The sequence below is a fragment of the Rutidosis leptorrhynchoides genome, chromosome 11, assembly GCF_046630445.1.
Source record: "Rutidosis leptorrhynchoides isolate AG116_Rl617_1_P2 chromosome 11, CSIRO_AGI_Rlap_v1, whole genome shotgun sequence".
NCBI lineage: Eukaryota > Viridiplantae > Streptophyta > Magnoliopsida > Asterales > Asteraceae > Rutidosis > Rutidosis leptorrhynchoides.
The window spans coordinates 80,937,241-80,957,821 of record NC_092343.1 but is presented as its reverse complement, the minus strand read 5'-3'; positions in this window follow the sequence as shown (position 1 = coordinate 80,957,821).

Sequence of the window (20,581 nt, the reverse complement as noted above, 5' to 3'; positions counted from 1 at the left end):
ACATTTGAGAAAAGTGCTAGAGTTGTTAAGGAAGGAAAAACTGTACGCTAAGTTTTCAAAGTGTGCATTTTGGTTGGAAGAAGTTCAATTTCTCGGTCACATAGTGAACAAAGAAGGTATTCAGGTGGATCCAGCAAAGATTGAAACCGTTGAAAAGTGGGAAAATCCGAAAACTCTGAAGCATATACGCCAATTTTTAGGACTGGCTGGATACTACAGAAGGTTCAACCAAGACTTTTCCAGAATAGCAAAACCCTTGACTGCATTAACGCATAAATGGAAGAAATTTGAATGGAAAGATGAACAAGAAAAAGCGTTTCAATTGTTAAAGAAAAAGTTAACTACAGCACCTATATTGTCATTACCTGAAGGGAATGATGATTTTGTGATATATTGTGATGCCTCAAAGCAAGGTCTCGGTTGTGTATTAATGCAACGAACGAAAGTAATTGCTTATACGTCTAGACAATTGAAGATTCACGAGCAGAATTATACGACGCATGATTTGGAATTAGGCGCGGTTGTTTTTGCATTAAGGACTTGGAGGCACTACTTATATGGGGACAAAAGTATTATATATACCGACCATAAAAGTCTTAACACATATTTAACCAGAAACAACTGAACATGAGGCAGTGCAGGTGGATTGAATTGTTGAATGATTACGACTTTGAGATTCGTTACTACCCGGGGAAGGCAAATGTGGTAGCCAACGCCTTGAGCAGAAAGGACAGAGAACCCATTCGAGTAAAAGCTATGAATATAATGATTCACAATAACTTTACTACTCAAATAAAGGAGGCGCAACAAGGAGTTTGAAAAGAAGGAAATTTAAAGGATGAAATACCCAAAGGATCGGAGAAGCATCTTAATATTCGGGAAGACGGAACCCGGTATAGGGTTGAAAGAATTTGGGTACCAAAATTTGGAGATATGAGAGAAATGGTACTTAGAGAAGCTCATAAAACCAGATACTCAATACATCCTGGAACGGGGAAGATGTACAAGGATCTCAAGAAACATTTTTGGTGGCCGGGTATGAAAGCCGATGTTGCTAAATACGTAGGAGAATGTTTAACGTGTTCTAAGGTCAAAGCTGAGCATCAGAAACCACCAGGTCTACTTCAACAACCCGAAATCCCAGAATGGAAATGGGAAAACATTACCATGGATTTTATCACTAAATTGCCAAGGACTGCAAGTGGTTTTGATACTATTTGGGTAATAGTTGATCATCTCACCAAATCAGCACACTTACTACCAATAAGAGAAGATGACAAGATGGAGAAGTTAGCACGACTATATTTGAAGGAAGTCGTCTCCAAACATGGAATGCCAATCTCTATTATCTCTGATAGGGATGGAAGATTTATTTTAAGATTCTGGCAGACATTACAGCAAGCATTAGGAACTCGTCTAGACATGAGTACTGCCTATCATCCACAAACTGATGGGCAGAGCGAAAGGACGATACAAACGCATGAATACATGCTACGAGCATGTGTTATTGATTTTGGAAACAGTTGGGATCGACATCTACCGTTAGCATAATTTTCCTACAACAACAGCTACCATTCAAGCATTGAGATGGCACCATTTGAAGCACTTTATGGTAGAAAGTGCAGGTCTCTGATTTGTTGGAGTGAAGTGGGGGATAGACAGATTACGGGTCCGGAGATAATACAAGAAACTACCGAGAAGATCATCCAAATTCAACAACGGTTGAAAATCGCCCAAAGTCGACAAAAGAGCTACGCTGACATTAAAAGAAAAGATTTAGAATTTGAAATTGGAGAGATGGTCATGCTTAAAGTTGCACCTTGGAAAGGCGTTGTTCGATTTGGTAAAAGAGGAAAATTAAATCCAAGGTATATTGGACCATTCAAGATTATTGATCGTGTCGGACCAGTAGCTTACCGACTTGAGTTACCTCAACAACTCGCGGCTGTACATAACACTTTCCACGTCTCGAATTTGAAGAAATGTTTTGCTAAAGAAGATCTCACTATTCCATTAGACGAAATCCAAATCAACGAAAAACTTCAATTCATCGAAGAACCCGTCGAAATAATGGACCGTGAGGTTAAAAGACTTAAGCAAAACAAGATACCGATTGTTAAGGTTCGATGGAATGCTCGTAGAGGACCCGAGTTCACCTAGGAACGAGAAGATCAGATGAAGAAGAAATACCCGCACTTATTTCCAGAAGATACGTCAACACCTCCAACTGCTTAAAATTTTGGGACGAAATTTATTTAACGGGTAGGTACTGTAGTGACCCGAACTTTTCCATGTTTTTATATATTAAATGAAATTTTTATTTACATGATTAAGTGTTTCCAACATGTTAAGCAATCAAACTTGTTAAGACTTGATTAATTGAAATTGGTTTCATATAGACAATTGACCACCCAAGTTGACCGGTGATTCACGAACGTTAAAACTTGTAAAAACTATATGATATCATATATATGGATATATATATATATATATAGTTAACATGGTATTATGATAAGTAAACAAGACTACTAACTTAAGGATTTCGAAACGAGGCATATATGTAACGATTATCGTTGTAACGACATTTAATTGTATATATATCATATTAAGATATATTAATACATCATAATATCATGATAATGTAATAATATAACATCTCTTTAGATATAATAAACAATGGGTTAACAACATTTAACAAGAACGTTAACCTAAAGGTTTCAAAACAACACTTACATGTAACGACTAACGATGACTTAACGACTCAGTTAAAATGTATATACATGTAGTGTTTTAATATGTATTCATACATTTTTGAAAGACTTCAAGACACTTATTAAAGTACTTCTACTTAACAAAAATGCTTACAATTACATCCTCATTCATTTTCATCAACAATTCTACGCGTATGCACTCATATTCGTACTCGTACAATACCCAGCTTCTAAATGTAATTACTATTGGTATATACACTCCAATGATCAGCTCTTAGCAGCCTTTGTGAGTCAACTAACACATGTGGGAACCATCATTTGGCAACTAGCATGAAATATCTCATAAAATTACAAATATATTAGTAATCATTCATGACTTATTTACAAGTAAACAAAATTACACATCTTTTATATCTAATCCATATATCAACGACCAAAAACACCTACAAACACTTTCATTCTTCAATTTTATTCATCTAATTGATCTCTCTCAATTTCTATCTTCAAGTTCTAAGTGTTCTTCATAAATTCTATAAGTTCTACTTTCATAAAATCAAGAATACTTTCAAGTTTGCTAGCTTACTTCCAATCTTGTAAAGTGATCATCCAGCCTCAAGAAATCTTTCTTATTTACAGTAAGATATCTTTCTAATACAAGGTAATACTCATATTAAAACTTTGATTAAATTTCTATAACTATAACAATCTTATTTCGAGTGGAAATCTTACTTGAACTTGTTTTCGTGTCATGATTCTGCTTCAAGAACTTTCAAGCCATCCAAGGATCCTTTGAAGCTAGATCTATTTTTCTCATTTCCATTAGGTTTACCTACTAAAATTAAGGTAGTAATGATGTTCATAACATCATTCATTTCATACATATAAAACTATCTTATTCGAAGATTTAAACTTGTAATCACTAGAACATAGTTTAGTTAATTCTAAACTTGTTCGCAAATAAAGTTAATCCTTCTAACTTGATTTTTAAAATCAACTACACACATGTTCTATATCTATATGATATGATAACTTAATGATTTAAAACCTGGAAACATGAAAAACACCGTAAAACCGGATATACGCCGTCGTAGTAACACCGCGGGCTGTTTTGGGTTAGTTAATTAAAAACTATGATAAACTTTTATTTAAAAGTTGTTCTTCTGAGAAAATGATTTTTCTTATGAACATGAAACTATATCCAAAAATCATGGTTAAACTCAAAGTGGAAGTATGTTTTCCAAAATGGTCATCTAGACGTCGTTCTTTCGACAGAAATGACTACCTTTACAAAAACGACTTGTAACCTGTATTTATGACTATAAACTTATACTTTTTCTGTTTAGATTCATAAACTTAAGTTCAATATGAAACCATAGCAACTTGAAACACTCAAAACGGATTTAAAACGAAGAAGTTATGGGTAAAACAAGATTGGATAATTTTTCTTGTTGTAGCTACGTGAAAATTGATAACAAATCTATATTAATCATATCCTAGCTAACTCATATTGTATTATACATGTATTCTAATATATTATGTAATCTTGGGATACCATAGACACCAATACAATGTTTTGACATATCATATCGACCCATCTATATATATATTTCGGAACAACCATAGACACTCTATATGCAGTAATGTTGGAGTTCGCTATACAGGGTTGAGGTTGATTCCAAAATATTATATATACTTTGAGTTGTGATCTAGCCTGAGGCTTGTATACATGAGGTCGTGAATTGATTCAAGATAATATATATTGCTTTATTTTCTATACATCTAACTGTGGACAACTAGTTGTAGGTTACTAACGAGGACAGCTGACTTAATAAACTTAAAACAGCAAAACGTATTAAAAATGTTGTAAATATATTTTGAACATACTTTGATATATATGTACATATTTGTTATAGGTTCGTGAATCGACCAGTGGCCAAGTCTTACTTCCCGACGAAGTAAAAATCTGTGAAAGTGAGTTATAGTCCCACTTTTAAAATCTAATATTTTGGGATGAGAATACATGCAGTTTTATAAATGTTTTACAAAATAGACACAAGTAAATGAAACTACATTCTATGGCTGGATTATTAAACCGAATATGCCCCTTTTTAGTCTGGTAATCTAAGAATTAGGGAACAGACACCCTAATTGACGCGAATCCTAAAGATAGATCTATTGGGCCCAATGAGCCCCATCCAAAGTACCGGATGCTTTAGTACATCGAATTCATCGTGTCTGAAGGGAGTCCCGGAATGATAGGGGATATTCTATATGCATCTTGTTAAGGTCGGTTACCAGGTGTTCACCATACGAATAATTTTTATCTCTATGTATGGGATGTATATTGAAATATGAAATCTTTTGGTCTATTATTATGATTTGATAAATATAGGTTAAACCTATAACTCACCAACATTTTTGTTGACGTTTAAAGCATGTTTATTCTCAGGTGATTATTAAGAGCTCCCGCTGTTGCAGGCTATTATATGGACAAGATTTGGTGTCAGCATGCTTGTATAATATTGTTTAAAACTGCATTCAAGATTTATTTTTTTGTAACATATTAATATTTGTAAACTAATATGTATTGGTAGTGTGTAAGTGTGATATTTATTAGATTATCATTTCTGAATAATCTAAGTGGTGTCTTATTAACCTTGTTGATAAAATAAAGATTATGGTTTGTTTTAAAAACGAATGCAGTCTTTAAAAAAGTCTCAAATAGAGGTCAAAACCTCGCAATGAAATCAATTAATATGGAACGTTTATAATCAATATGAACGGGACATTTCAGATTGCAAAAGTAATTAAAAATGGAGCAAATGAAACTCACCTTAGCAGCACATAAGGTCATTCACCGAAATGTGACCGAAACTCAGAATGCAAAATAACCGTAGATCTCAACCTAGAGAACATATGTTGGTCAATACATGCCTAACAAGCTAGGTCAGGTTATAGTGTATCACAATCCTAATGCTCGAGACCGACATGCAGAAGTTAACAAAAGTCATCTCAAAAGTCAACCTGACCCAATATGATCTATAAATCTATATATGTTTATTAACATAGTATAAGTCTTGATAATTGAACGAATTTATAGTTTATCAACCTCAAAATATTATTTATTTTAGGAGCTATATTATATTTGAATTATCATGGCAATCGAACATGATTTATTATTTCACATAGTTTTTCAATAATTGTAAAATCAGATTATAGTATTTATAAAGCTTTAAAACATGATAAGACAGTCAACTTTGACAATTGTTCAACAAGACAAAACGTGCCTTATATAGAAATTCATTTACTCGATTAGTAATATCTAAAAATCCAATTTATCAATCTCATAGACAAGTTATTTAAATATTAATTTACAGTTTCAAACACAATTTCAATTAACGTTAACTATAATTCAGTTGACTATATCTTTTAATCCGTTCATCGAAATCACGCGATTTCTAAATGAAAAGTTATTAATTTTTTGCCAGCTTTCCAATAACATGCATATCATATACCTTATATCAGTAGTATATGTATTAAATTCGTGATTCTTCATAAAACTATCTTACGAGGAAATTTAGCATACAAGCATGTATAAATATATATACTCGAGCACTAGATATGGATACACTATTAATATATAAAAGATAAGATATGAATGCTCACGTATCAATATTGTGATTCAATATTGTAGGAAAGTACGTAGACGCAACGGAGATGATAAACACTAGGTTTGACTTGCGAACAATACCCACGAACATTACCCATAACCTTCATAGCTAAAACCCATAGTTTCCTTAGCTTTGACTCATTCGAAAACTCGGTTTGAAATCATTTGGACATGACCTCGTCGTAGTGTTTTATGTATAATACTAATAAAAATAACATTAATACTACTGATAATAATAATAAGATTAATAATATTATTAATCTTAATAATAATAATAATAATAATAATAATAATTATTATTATTATTATTATTGTTATTATTATTATTATTATTATTATTATTATTATTATTATTATTATATATATATATTTATATATATTTATTTATTTATTTTAGAGAGCAGAAGAGAAATAAGAGAATAGAGTGTGAAGAAATCGGCCAAACTGATCGAGCTTTATACACTTTTGCTGAATTCAGACCCCATGCGATCGCATGGGTCTGAAGGCATAATGCCATGCGATCGCATGGCCAGCTGGTACGCACCCAATATGTTTTGTTTTCTTGTTTGTCGACATATTATTATATATATAATTTATATTAATTATATATATATTATATTATATTCATGTGCATAGTTGACTTGTAATTTTAGGTCCGATAATATGTACGTTGACGCTCGACTAATGTCCCGATTCCGGTTTTTTGAACGTCCTTTCGTATGCTTAGAAAACTTGTAATTTACGTTTCGTGACTCGTACCTTTGCCAAAATATAGACTTACATTACCAATAACTATGTTACCCGAAGTGTATCTTGAACATTCGAGTGTTTTGGTCATTTGCTTCTATAAATTAACGCCTTAATATATAATAATATTATTTTAAATCAAAACGTTTTATATCTAAGTTAATATTATATTTTATAACATTTGTAAAATATACATACATTTTCATTTTGAAGTATTTACAAAATATGTATACATTTTCATTTTGTAAAATATACTACAAAATCAAACTATATATAAATATCATATATAAATATCTTTAAAGTATTTACAAAAAAAGTCATAAACGTAATTTACAATGGAACTCTAAACTAAAATATAATAATATGTAGCTATAACTGGGTTTTTGAGCACCCAATCCAACATGTCATCCCTCTACCACCAGTCATTATTGGACGATCAGGTGCGTTCGTTTATGTGGTGGCATCCTGTACAAACAGTAACATATATATTAGCAATACGTCATGCAACCAACAAATCGCAATGTAAATAGTAAGATTAGTTCAGAGGTACTTAACAAATAAAATGAGAATAATATCAATACCCGAAGATGTCACACCCCCTAAATGAGACCGGGGGTCACATGTGACTAACCAATATCATAACACAAGTGTAAAGCGAGAATGACTCTAAATGAGACGTTTTTATTAAAAACCAATGTATTGAAACATTGGAAAGTAATAAGTCATTACAATTGTAAACTTAAATGTTTTAATGTAATAATATGAATGTCTAAATGCGGACTCCAAAAGCAGCAAAGTCCAAATAGCAAACAAATCTCTAGCAATCTTCACCTGAGACAAAACATGCTTAAAGTGTCAACCAAAAATGGTTAAGTGAACAACATAGGTTTAATATAGTTTTAGACCACAAGATTTAGTTATCAAAAGCAGATGCTGAAGTTATGATATCGAAACTAAACAAAGTTACCCCAGGACACCTTGAACTGTCAGTGTCGTTTTAATCATTATTATGTAACCAAAGACCAACGGTCAAATGGTTAGAGACGTCGCTCTCAGTAGGTCTACTCACAATAACTAAGTTTGCATTTATACGTAGCAATTAACGATATCATGGCAGGGATTTAGCATGAATCAAAGCGTGTCAGCACAGTTAAACAGTTTTCGCGTACTTGTGTCTAAACGTAAAACAGTTATAAAGCAAGCATGTGTCTCACCCCAAAACTTATAAAACAGTTATGAAATAGTAAAAAAAGCGGGGCTATGAAGTTCACCTTAGTAGCAAGTAAGAATTTCCACGCAAGTTGTATGAACAGAGTATGTAATTGGAGATCTCAACCTAGAGATAATACCTTTGATTAGTTAATGTCTAATAGACATAAAGTTTGTTTATTAATATAGCAAACTATATTAACAGTGACGGTTTTCGAGAAAAGTTCCTATTTCTCAAAAGTTTCTATATTTGAAAACCTACTATTTATGGAAAGCTTCCACTTATAGTAAGCTTCTAGTTTAAGAAGTTCGGGTTATAATTATTAACAAATATGTTGTACAATCTCGCCCAAACTTCGTTGCTAACATGCAAGTCACTCGAATGATCTATTGTTACCGGGCGCCCAGGACTCTTGACCAGAATCTAAGTCTTGGTATTCGAGATCCACAAGCATGTCCCATTATGGCAACAAGGATCACCCTAGGCCACAAGTAGCAGTGATGTTTGTAGTCTTTGTACGCTATCTTTAATTATAACCTTCACGTTTTAGATGTATACACATAACAAGTTATTAATGTACTTATTAATATATATATATATATATATATATATATATATATATATATATATATATATATATATATATATATATATATATATATATATATATATATATATATATATATATATATATATATATATATATATATATATATATATATATATATATATATATATGTATATATATATATATATATATATATATATATATATATATATATATGTATATATATATATATGTATATATATATATATATGTATATATATATATATGTATATATATATATATGTATATATATAGGTGATAATATACTTAGTGTAATTTATGGTGTTACTATATAGATAAGTGTGATGACCCGAAAATTTCTGACCAAATTTAAACTTAATCTTTGTATGATTAACATTTCCGACATGATAAGCAAAGTCTGTAAAACTGAATCTCAAAATTTTTGAACTACTTTTATATATTTAAATACCCTTCGGTTGTTTTCGACGATTCGCGAACAATTATATGTAAATAGATACATATATACTATAACTTGAAAAGGTAACAATGTATTAATTGTTTGATACCGTACATTAAACTTATTGGTTTAAATATCTATTTGAATATATATGATAAGTTGAAATATTTATTATTAAAATTTATTTATAGATAACTTTCAAGGTGTATTTAAAAACTGATTTATATATATTAAAAAGATATATACATATATATAATTTTAAGTTATTTAGTAAACGATAGTAACATTCGTTTATTGATTCGATTGATATTTAGATAAGTTAACTAAAGCATTTAAGATGAACCAGTAAAACACTAATTTGCTACAGTATTTTCAAATTGCTACAGTACCCAAAAATGCTACAGTGTTTTCAAAAATCACTATTTGCTACAGTGAAATTGACTTTGCTACAGTGAATTGCTACAGTAAAAGGTACACTTAATTGATTTACAGTAAAATATATATATGTATATGTATATACTGCGAGACGATGATTTATAGAAGCAAATAACCAAAACACTTAATTGATTAAAGCTACACTTAGAGTGACATAGTTATCAATGATTAAATTTAATTTTTGATAAAGGTACACGTCACGTAACGAAAATTGCTAGTTTTCTAAGCTTACGTAAGGACGTTCGAAAAACCGGAACCGGGACATAAGTCGAGTGACGATGTACGACTTATCGGAACAAAAATTACAAGTTAACTATGCACGTAAATTTAATATAATATATAATTAATTATATAAATTAAATATATTATATTTATATTTATATTAAATAATTATGTCGACAAACAAAAAGTTAAAAGTCTGTGAGCTATCATACCTTCCCATGCGATCGCATGGGAAATGGCTTGGGAAGCCATGCGATCGCATGGCACCCTTTTGCTGGCCACATCTATAAATTCGCGATTTCTGCTTTTGATTCAATTCATTATTTTTACTCCGTATTTATTATATTATTTATTATTATAATTATTATTAATATTATTATTATTATTATTATTATTATTATTATTATTATTAAGATTATTATTAATCTTATTATTTTTATTATTAGTGTTATTATTTTTGCGATACAAAAATAATAATGTACATAAAAAATTACGACGGTGTGCTGTCCAAGTAATTTTCAAAACAAGTTTCCAAGCGAGCTAGAGCCAAGGAAAATATGGATTATTGCCAAGGAAATTATGGGTAATGTTCGGGGGTATTTTTGTGAATCAAACCTCGTGTTTATCATCTCCGATGCGTCTACGTGCTTTCCTGCAATATTGTATATCAATATTAAACAGTGAGTTTCATATGATCCCTTTTACTCTCTACATTTTTGGGCTGAGAATACATGCAAATGTTTTATTAACCGATATACAATATTTATATGGGTGAGTTATAGTCACCCTTTTTAAATACTTTAAATATTTTTGGGCTGAGAATACATGCAAATTATTTTAAACGCAATAAGACACAAGTACATACTAAATTCTACACTGAGTTAAAACAAAAATCCCTTAGCTTTGGTAACTAGTAGCTGCCAGTACATAGGATATGGACTGGTGGGCGCGAATAATTGTATATGGATCCATAGGGCTTGACATCCCCGTCCAAGCTAGAGCGCTAGCCTTTTAACGGACGTATGTTATTTGAGTTTAGAACACGTTGGTTTGCGTGTATTAAAATGAATAGGGTATTTATCATTATAACGTTAAAGCTTAGTTACCAGGGTGCTCTGTTATGTAGAATCTATTGATAAACGTTTCTGGATGAAACAACTGAAATCTTGTGATCCACTTTTATATACAGATTATGCGAATCACTAAAACTATGAACTCACCAACCTTTGTGTTGACACTTGAAGCATGTTTATTCTCAGGTTTCTAGAAGTCTTCCGCTGTTTGCTTATACGTGATACAAGATATGTGCTTGAAGTCATACATGCTATATACAAGAAACTTGCATTCACCATGTACCTTATTTTGACTGTATTGTCAACAGATGTATTATTGTAAACCATTTAAATGGTGATTATCTATACGTATGAATCATCAGATGTTAAAAACTTGAAATTTATTTATTCATTTATGAAATACCTTTTCAAACGAATGCAATGTTACAAAACGTATCACATAGAGGTCAAAACCTCGCGATGAAACCGGTGAATAACGTGCTGCGTCAAAAGGGATTTTGACCGGCCGTCACAATAAGTGTATATATATATATATATATATATATATATATATATATATATATATATATATATATATATATATATATATATATATATATATATATATATATATAGATGATAATATACTTAGTGTAATTTATGGTGTTACTATATAGATAAGTGTATAAGTTATAATAATAGTATTATTCATTACTTTAATAATCCCATAATTAATTAACCATCCTTATAAGACCTTATCATGTTTTATATACATACATACTATAATCTTAGTATGTGTTAGATATATAAATAAATACCTATGTGATACATATATATTCTTTATTTATGATCATACATGTTCATAACTATATAGTATATATATTAGGTGTATGTGTTACATATATATAAGTGTAAGATGGTACATATATATATATATATGCACTTATTACTTTTATTATTATGTTTACTAACCTTATATAACTTACATAATACACATTCATACATACATACACACTTACATATACATACATATATACACATACATATACACGTATGTATATATTTACATATACACATACACATACATCTACAATGTATACATGCAGACACATACGTATGCATGCACGCATGCATGTATATCATTATCATTATTGCCTATTAATCAAGCCCATGTACATAAAATCATATCTTTTATTCATATTCATAACCTAATAACATAATACTACATAATTAATCATACTTATTATCATAACCTAACAAATTATCGATTCATATGATCATAATCTTCAACTATTATTATTAACTAGCTTCATGATCAAATCAATTATTTAATCTTATTCATCACTAATTCATTAAACCTTAACACATAAAATCATAGCATTTATTTACTAAATATTCTCTAGCTAATCTCATAACTTTTTATCAATCAAAACCTAACAACTTACTAATCATTAACAATGACCATAATCATAATCTTATACTTAATAATTATCAATTTACTAATACTTCACAATCATAATACTTTTAATCTTATTCATATACATAAGTTTAATTCCTTTAATTACAAACTTAATAATAAACTTGTAACCCTTATTCATAATCATCTTTATTAAACATCATCATACTTATAACAATATACTTATAATCTTAAAAGTAATAAATTTAAAACAAGATTAAGCTAGGGTTTAGGCTACTTTATGAGGAATGAGACTAAGAATTGATGATGAATATGATGCAAAACATAAACAAAAACCAGTAGCAGCAGCAACAACCCAAAAGAGGTCTTCTTGGGTCTGTTTTGATTCGTAGATTCGGCAGGTACAGCAGCAGCAAAAACCAGAAAACGTAGCAACAATGGACGTTTACAGCAGCAGGAAAATAATGGCGATTGTAGGCTGTTGAAGGGTCACATTTTGCAGCAGCAAACAGAAGATTAAAGGGTCGATTAGGGCTGTTATTGACTGCAGAAGGGTGGTGTATGGTGGCTGTTTGGTGGAGGGTTGAAGTTGATGCAGGCTAGGCTGTGGAGGAGTGATGGAAAGTCGACTACATGAGGGTTTTTGAGGTTATTTAGTCGACTAAATTGGAGGGAAAATTGCAGATGGCTGTCGACTAGAATAAGGAAATTCTGTGTTGAATTTGTGGAAAACTTGATCCCTTTTTATAGTTGTGTTGGTTTCCTAATCTCACTAGGTTACTTGGTGATCAAGAACAATAATTGGAATTAAACTAGGATTGTGAATTACTTAATGATCAAGTTCCCTTATTTTTATTCATTTAATCCTATTTTTTGTACCCTAGCCGATTTATTACTAGTAAATAACCAGAGTATTACATAAACTTAACGAAATCTTCCAAAGTATAGAAGTACTAAATGGTAACACAAAGAACATTATGAAAATGAGAATTTTAAATGACTCTAGTGGTTTCTAAAAACTCTTCATTGTGCCTCTTCGTTATTCCTCTTATCCGAACATTTATTTTTGAAATGCCCTTCTCCTCCGCAGTTATAGCAAGTAGGAACGGTTGCATTCGCCTTTGTGACTGAAGTTTTTGTTACAGGAATAACAACTCTACAATTCTTGGCTATGTGCCCCACCTTCTTACACCTGGTGCACTTAGCCTTACACCATCCATCATGATGTTTCTCACATCTTTTGCAATAAGGACGTTTTCCCTTATACAGCTTGTTAAATTTTCCCTTAGAATTTTCTTGCTCCATTCCTTTCCTCTTCCTTTTTGCACCTTCTTTCTCCTTATGTTTGTCGATGAAATAGCTTGCCATGCAAGAGGCTTCTTGTATGGTGCTTGGGTTCGTCAAGGTAACATCTCTCCGAACTTCATCAGGTAATCCATTGATGTAGCATTGGATCCCTAGATACTCGGGAGTAGCCATGAGAGAAAATTCTTGGAATCGGTTGGTGTAGCTCATGAGATCAGCATTCACCATTTCTATATTACTAAGCCCAGGTCTTTCAATACTCTTGTATGTAGGGGGCTGGTAGTTCATGAAATTTTGATGTGAACAAGTAGTCGAAAGATTTCGCGGTGCACCATTGTTGCCATTGCCTTGCACGGCAGCCAACAGTTGTTGAAATTGTGCGGGAGTCAAAGTAACATTTGAAAGTGCGTTAGCACCACGAGTTGATTGAGCCATTGACCTTCAATACATAAAACAGTATTAGTCGAAAAGTTAATGGCGCTAGTAAATTTATAAATTTTGCTAAATAAATGTGCAAGATTCTCACAACGTAAAGGATAAATAGGGGAAACAACGAGATGTATTAAAACACTTGAATTTCATTAAACATCACAAAGATAACTAACATCTTTTATTACACACGTAGCGAAACTGAAAAAAAACACGAAACGAAACAAAGATAGTAGGTTCAGGCAAAGCCTTTACAATGAATGGAAAACACTAATACAAAAATGGAAAAGAAATCCTAAGATCTAATTCTTAGGTGATGGGGGTTGGGTCTTGAAATGTTCCCACAGAAGATCCTTGAAAAACTGCACCTCCTTCTCTAGTTCCTCAATCCTTTAATCTTGAAGCTCAATCTCTCTATCATGTCTCTTAGCAGACTTTCTAAAGACGTTATACACGTCATATGAGTATGTTGACAATTCCTCTTGTTGATCTTCAAGTGTACTAAAGTGATCATCAAGAAGTTCCTTTAACTTACCAAACTCTGTCTTCACTTCATGTAAATCACTCTTTACCATAGCATGTTCAACAGAGTTCGTGCAAAGCACGGGAACAGTGGTAAGACGGGGTTCTTTAGATGAACTTGAACTCTCGGTTTTTGAAGTTTCGGGTTCCTTTCTTTTTAAAGAAGGAGGTAAGGCAACAGAGGGCTCGGACTTGGATTCTTCCTTGGGTTCTTCCTCGGAAGGCTCCTCCTCAACTTCTTCCGCAATCATTTCTTCCACAAACTCTTCCTCCTCGTCATCTCCATCGTAGTTAGCATTAGTGTGGGATTCTTCCATAAGAGGGGAGTGTGATGGAGTAGCAGGTATATAATATGTGTGCGTAGGTGATAACGGTGGGGAAACGGGTCCATAAGCCGGTGTGCGAACAGATCTTTCGGAGTCGGATCCCTCGGAGTCAAAAATGACGATCGGGTTAAGGCGAGACATCCTAAAAGACATGAAAGAATGAAGTTAGGCAAGTTCTAAGGAAGACGTAAAGGCACTAAGTAAAATGTAAAAGGAAAGGCACTAGAAAACTTAAACAAGAAACGTTATAGACCTATAGATTGCTAAGGCACCTAACTAACACATAAGGCACACATAAAATACAATCTTGGTTCTCTATAACAACCTGGCTCTGATACCAATCTGTCACACCCCCTAAATAAGACCGGGGGTCACATGTGACTAACTAATATCATAAAACAAGTGTAAAGCGAGAAAGACTCTAAATGAGATGTTTTTATTAAAAACCAATGTATCGAAACAACGGAAAGTAATAAGTCATTACAATTGTAAACTTAAATATTTTAATGCAATAATATGAACGTCTAAATGCGGACTCCAAAAGCAGCAAAGTCCAAATAGCAAACAAATCTCTAGCAATCTTCACCTGAGACAAAACATGCTTAAAGTGTCAACCAAAAATGGTTGAGTGAACAACATAGGTTTAATATAGTTTTAGACCCCAAGATTTAGTTATCAAAAGCAGATGCTGAAGTTATGATATCGAAACTAAACAAAGTTACCCCAGGACACCTTGAACTGTCAGTGTCGTTTTAATCATTATTATGTAACCAAAAACCAATGGTCAAATGGTTAGAGACGTCGATCTCAGTAGGCATACTCACAATAACTAAGTTTGCATTTATACGTAGCAATTAACGATATCATGGCAGGGATTTAGCATGAATCAAAGCATGTCAGCACAGTTAAACAGTTTTCGGGTACTTATGTCTAAACGTAAAACAGTTATAAAGCAATCATGTGTCTCACCCCAAAAGTTATAAAATAGTTATGAAATAGTAAAAAAAAATGGGGCTATGAAGTTCACCTTAGTAGCAAGTAAGAATTTCCACGCAAGTTGTATGAATGGAGTATGTAATCGGAGATCTCAACCTAGAGATAATACCTTTGATTAGGTAATGTCTAATAGACATAAAGTTTGTTTATTAATATAGCAAACTATATTAACAGTGACGGTTTTCGAGAAAAGTTCCTATTTCTCAAAAGTTTCTATATTTGGAAACCTACTATTTATGGAAAACTTCCACTTATAGTAAGCTTCTAGTTTAAGAAGTTCGGGTTATAATTCTTAACAAAGATATTGTAAAATCTCGCCCAAACTTCGTTGCTAACATGCAAGTCACTCGAATGATCTATTGTTACCGGGCGCCCAGGACTCTTGACCAGAATCTAGGTCTTGGCATTCGAGATCCATAAGCGTGTCCCATAATGGTAACAAGGATCACCCTAGGCCACAAGTAGCGGTGATGTTTGTAGTCTTTGTTCGCTATCTTTAATTATAACCTTCACGTTTTAGATGTATACACATAACAAGTTATTAATGTACTTATTAATTATTTATATATATATATATATATATATATATATATATATATATATATATATATATATATATATATATATATATATATATATATATATATATATATATATATATATATATATAGGTGATAATATACTTAGTGTAATTTATGGTGTTACTATATAGAATATTGTATAAGTTATAATAATAGTATTATTTATTACTTTAATAATCCCATAATTAATTAACCATCCTTATAAGACCTTATCATGTTTTATATACATACATACTATAATCTTTGTATGTGTTAGATATATAAATAAATACCTATGTGATGCATATATATTCTTTATTTATGATCATACATGTTCATAACTATATAGTATATACATTAGATGTATGTGTTACATATATATAAGTGTAAGATGGTATATATATATATATATTTATATATATGCACTTATTACTTTTATTATTATGTTTACTAACCTTATATAACTTACATAATACACATTCATACATACATACATACATACATACACACGTACATTTACATACATATATACACATACATATACACGTATGTATATATTTACATATACACATACACATACATCTACAATGTATACATGTACATACATACGTATGCATGCATGCATGCATGTATATCATTATCATTATTACCTATTAATCAAGCCCATGCACATAAAATCATATCTTTTATTCATATTCAAAACCTAATAACATAATACTACATAATTAATCATACTTATTATCATAACCTAACATATTATTGATTCATATGATCATAATCTTCAACTATTATTATTAACTAGCTTCATGATCAAATCAATTATTTAATCTTATTCATCACTAATTCATTAAACCTTAACACATAAAATCATAGCTTTTATTTACTAAATATTCTCTAGCTAATCTCATAACTTTTTATCAATCAAAACCTAACAAGTTACTAATCATTAACAATGACCATAATCATAATCTTATACTTAATAATTATCAATTTACTAATACTTCACAATCATAATACTTTTAATCTTATTCATATACATAATCTTAATCCCTTTAATTACAAACTTATTAATAAACTTGTAACCCTTATTCATAATTATCTTTATTAAACATCATCATACTTATAACAATATACTTATAATCTTAAAAGTAATAAATTTAAAACAAGATTAAGCTAGGGTTTAGGCTACCTTATGAGGAATGAGACTAAGAATTGATGATGAATATGATGCGAAACATAAACTAAAACCAGCAGCAGTAGCAACGACCCAAAAGAGGTCTTCTTGGGTCTGTTTTGATTCGCAGATTCAGTAGGTACAGCAGCAGCAAAAACCAGAAAACGCAGCAACAATGGACGTTTACAGCAGCAGGAAAATAATGGCAATTGCAGGCTGTTGAAGGGTCACGTTTTGCAGCAGTAAAATAGAAGATTAAAGGGTCGATTAGGGCTGTTATTGACTGCAGAAGGGTGGCTGTTTGGTGGAGGGTTGAATTCGATGCAAGCTAGGCTGTGGAGGAGTGATGGAAAGTCGACTGCAGGAGGCTTTTTGAGGTTATTTAGTCGACTAAATTGGAGGGAAATGTGCAGATGGCTGTCGACTAGAACAAGGAAATTTTGTGGTGAATTTGTGGAAAACTTGATCCCTTTTTATAGTTGTGTTGGTTTCCTAATCTCACTAGGTTACTTGGTGATCAAGAACAATAATTGGAATTAAACTAGGATTGTGAATTACTTAATGATCAAGTTCCCTTATTTTTATTCATTTAATCCTATTTTTTGTACCCTAGCCGATTTATTACTAGTAAATATATTTATTTTATTTTATAATTTTTTTATTCGGCAATTCTTAAATTATTTATATATTTTATATATTTTTTATTATTATCATTATTATTAAGGTTACATTTATTTGAAATACATTTTATTTAATCATAGTAATAACATTAATATTAATATTAGTTATTAGGGTTTGGGTTTAATATTTATTATTAAATGGTATTAGGGTTAGGTTTAGGGTTTTAAATATTATTAGGGTTTTAGTATTAATTACTATATTTATTATATCCAGACAACAACCCTAGTTATAGCGTACAAGCAACAATAAACCCTAGTGGCATTTCTGGCATTTCATAATGGAAAGATGAGGGTTGTTATAGAAGAACACGTGTTCTGGGGGTATCGGTATTGCTGTAGAATGAGAACAATATCAATACCAGAATAACACGTGAAGGCGACACGATCTTTGATGGGCTGAATTGATGATGGTTGATCAAATCGATTTTTAGTAACAACTAGCAACGGAGCGCCCGCGCTTTGCTGCGGGTATCTCTTTCCGGCTGTGGAGCTACCATGTTCTTGGGGTATCGGTATTGCTATGGATATTGTGGCTTCTCTTGCATGAAAGGTTATGCAGTCAGACCCATATGTGTAACTGTAACAACCCAACTTTTTTCGTTACTATCGTTACTTGTCCGTTAAATATTTAACGGTGATTACTTAGAACTTGATGTGTTTGATTGATTTAAATGTATACTTGATCCTAGAGGATTACTTGAATTAATATGTTATATTAATTTATGAATTTATTTCAGATAGCGAAATAACTAGAAACGTTACGATTAAGTTAATCGCCTAGAAAGTTTTTCAGTTTACGGAACTCAGAAAAACGATAAAATAATTATTTCTAATAATTATTGACTTTATGCAAAACTTATTTAATTTATTATTTGTTTAGTAAATTAAACTCGGTGATTGTGTTTCAACGACTAGTTAACGTTCCGGAGACCCGGTACGGTTAACGGCACTCGAAACGGACCACGCGCGTACAAGAAAATAACGAAACGAATAGTATTTTACTTTTAATAATTATTTTATGTAATTATTATGTTTTAAACATATTTTTAATTTATTAGAATTTATATAGATTAATAACGCGGGAAATTAACGTTTATCGATCCAGTTTGCGTTTTTGGCTAACGACACTTAACGAGTACACTTAGGAAACTTGTCTAGCAATATTTGTGAGCCCATAGACTCCTTTTAGACCCTAATGGCCAAAATTCCACTCCACCCCATCATATTGGTCTTGTTTTAGCTCATGGTTACTTGTTACTAGTGTTTTGGCCCTAATCTAATTAAGGAATTATTATATACTACAAATAGATAATCCCTAAACCTAAATACACAAGAAATCACGCAGCTTTTCTTCTCCCTCCCTCTCTTTTTCATGTCGACATCATCATCACCATAGCCACCATCAAACTTGATCAATTGCTTAAACCTTCAACACGAGAATTTCAATTCACATCGTTCTCTACGCATTGATATAAACAATTTGATCTCTAGAGGTATAAAATCACTAAACCTAATCTTCTTAGATCTGATTTTGATCAATTACATGGTGTACAAGAGTCTAGTGCTCAATTGATTGCGTTTAGAGTTGTCGTTAATCGTTAATTTGCTCGATTGTTGTCTTTGTTATGAAAACTGAATTTTATTGTTATGAATCTGATTATATGAGTTTATGTACTGATCGTATAATGTATCTAGATAGATATATCTCGAAAAATTAATAAATTTGGACTTTGGATTTGCATGATTTCGTTACCGGATGCTTAAGTTATGATTAATCGAAGTTTCGTTAGGGTTTCACATGTAATCCGAATTTTTTGAGTTGCATGCTTTGTGTTTTAGTTTATATAAAGTGTACTACTATATTCCTTGTGAAAATTTATGCAATTTAGACTTAAGATTTGCGTCAAAAGGGTATGTAATGCTCCCGTTATTTCAAAACGAAGTTTCGTGTCGTTAAGTGAGTTGAATCTGTTTTCAAAGTTACATAAAAATTGCTAGAGTGAACTAGGAATTGATTTAGACTTTGATCTTCTGGAATATGTTATTTTATATGTTACTTGACATGTTTCATTTGTATGCGAACTTGCAAGAATGTGATTT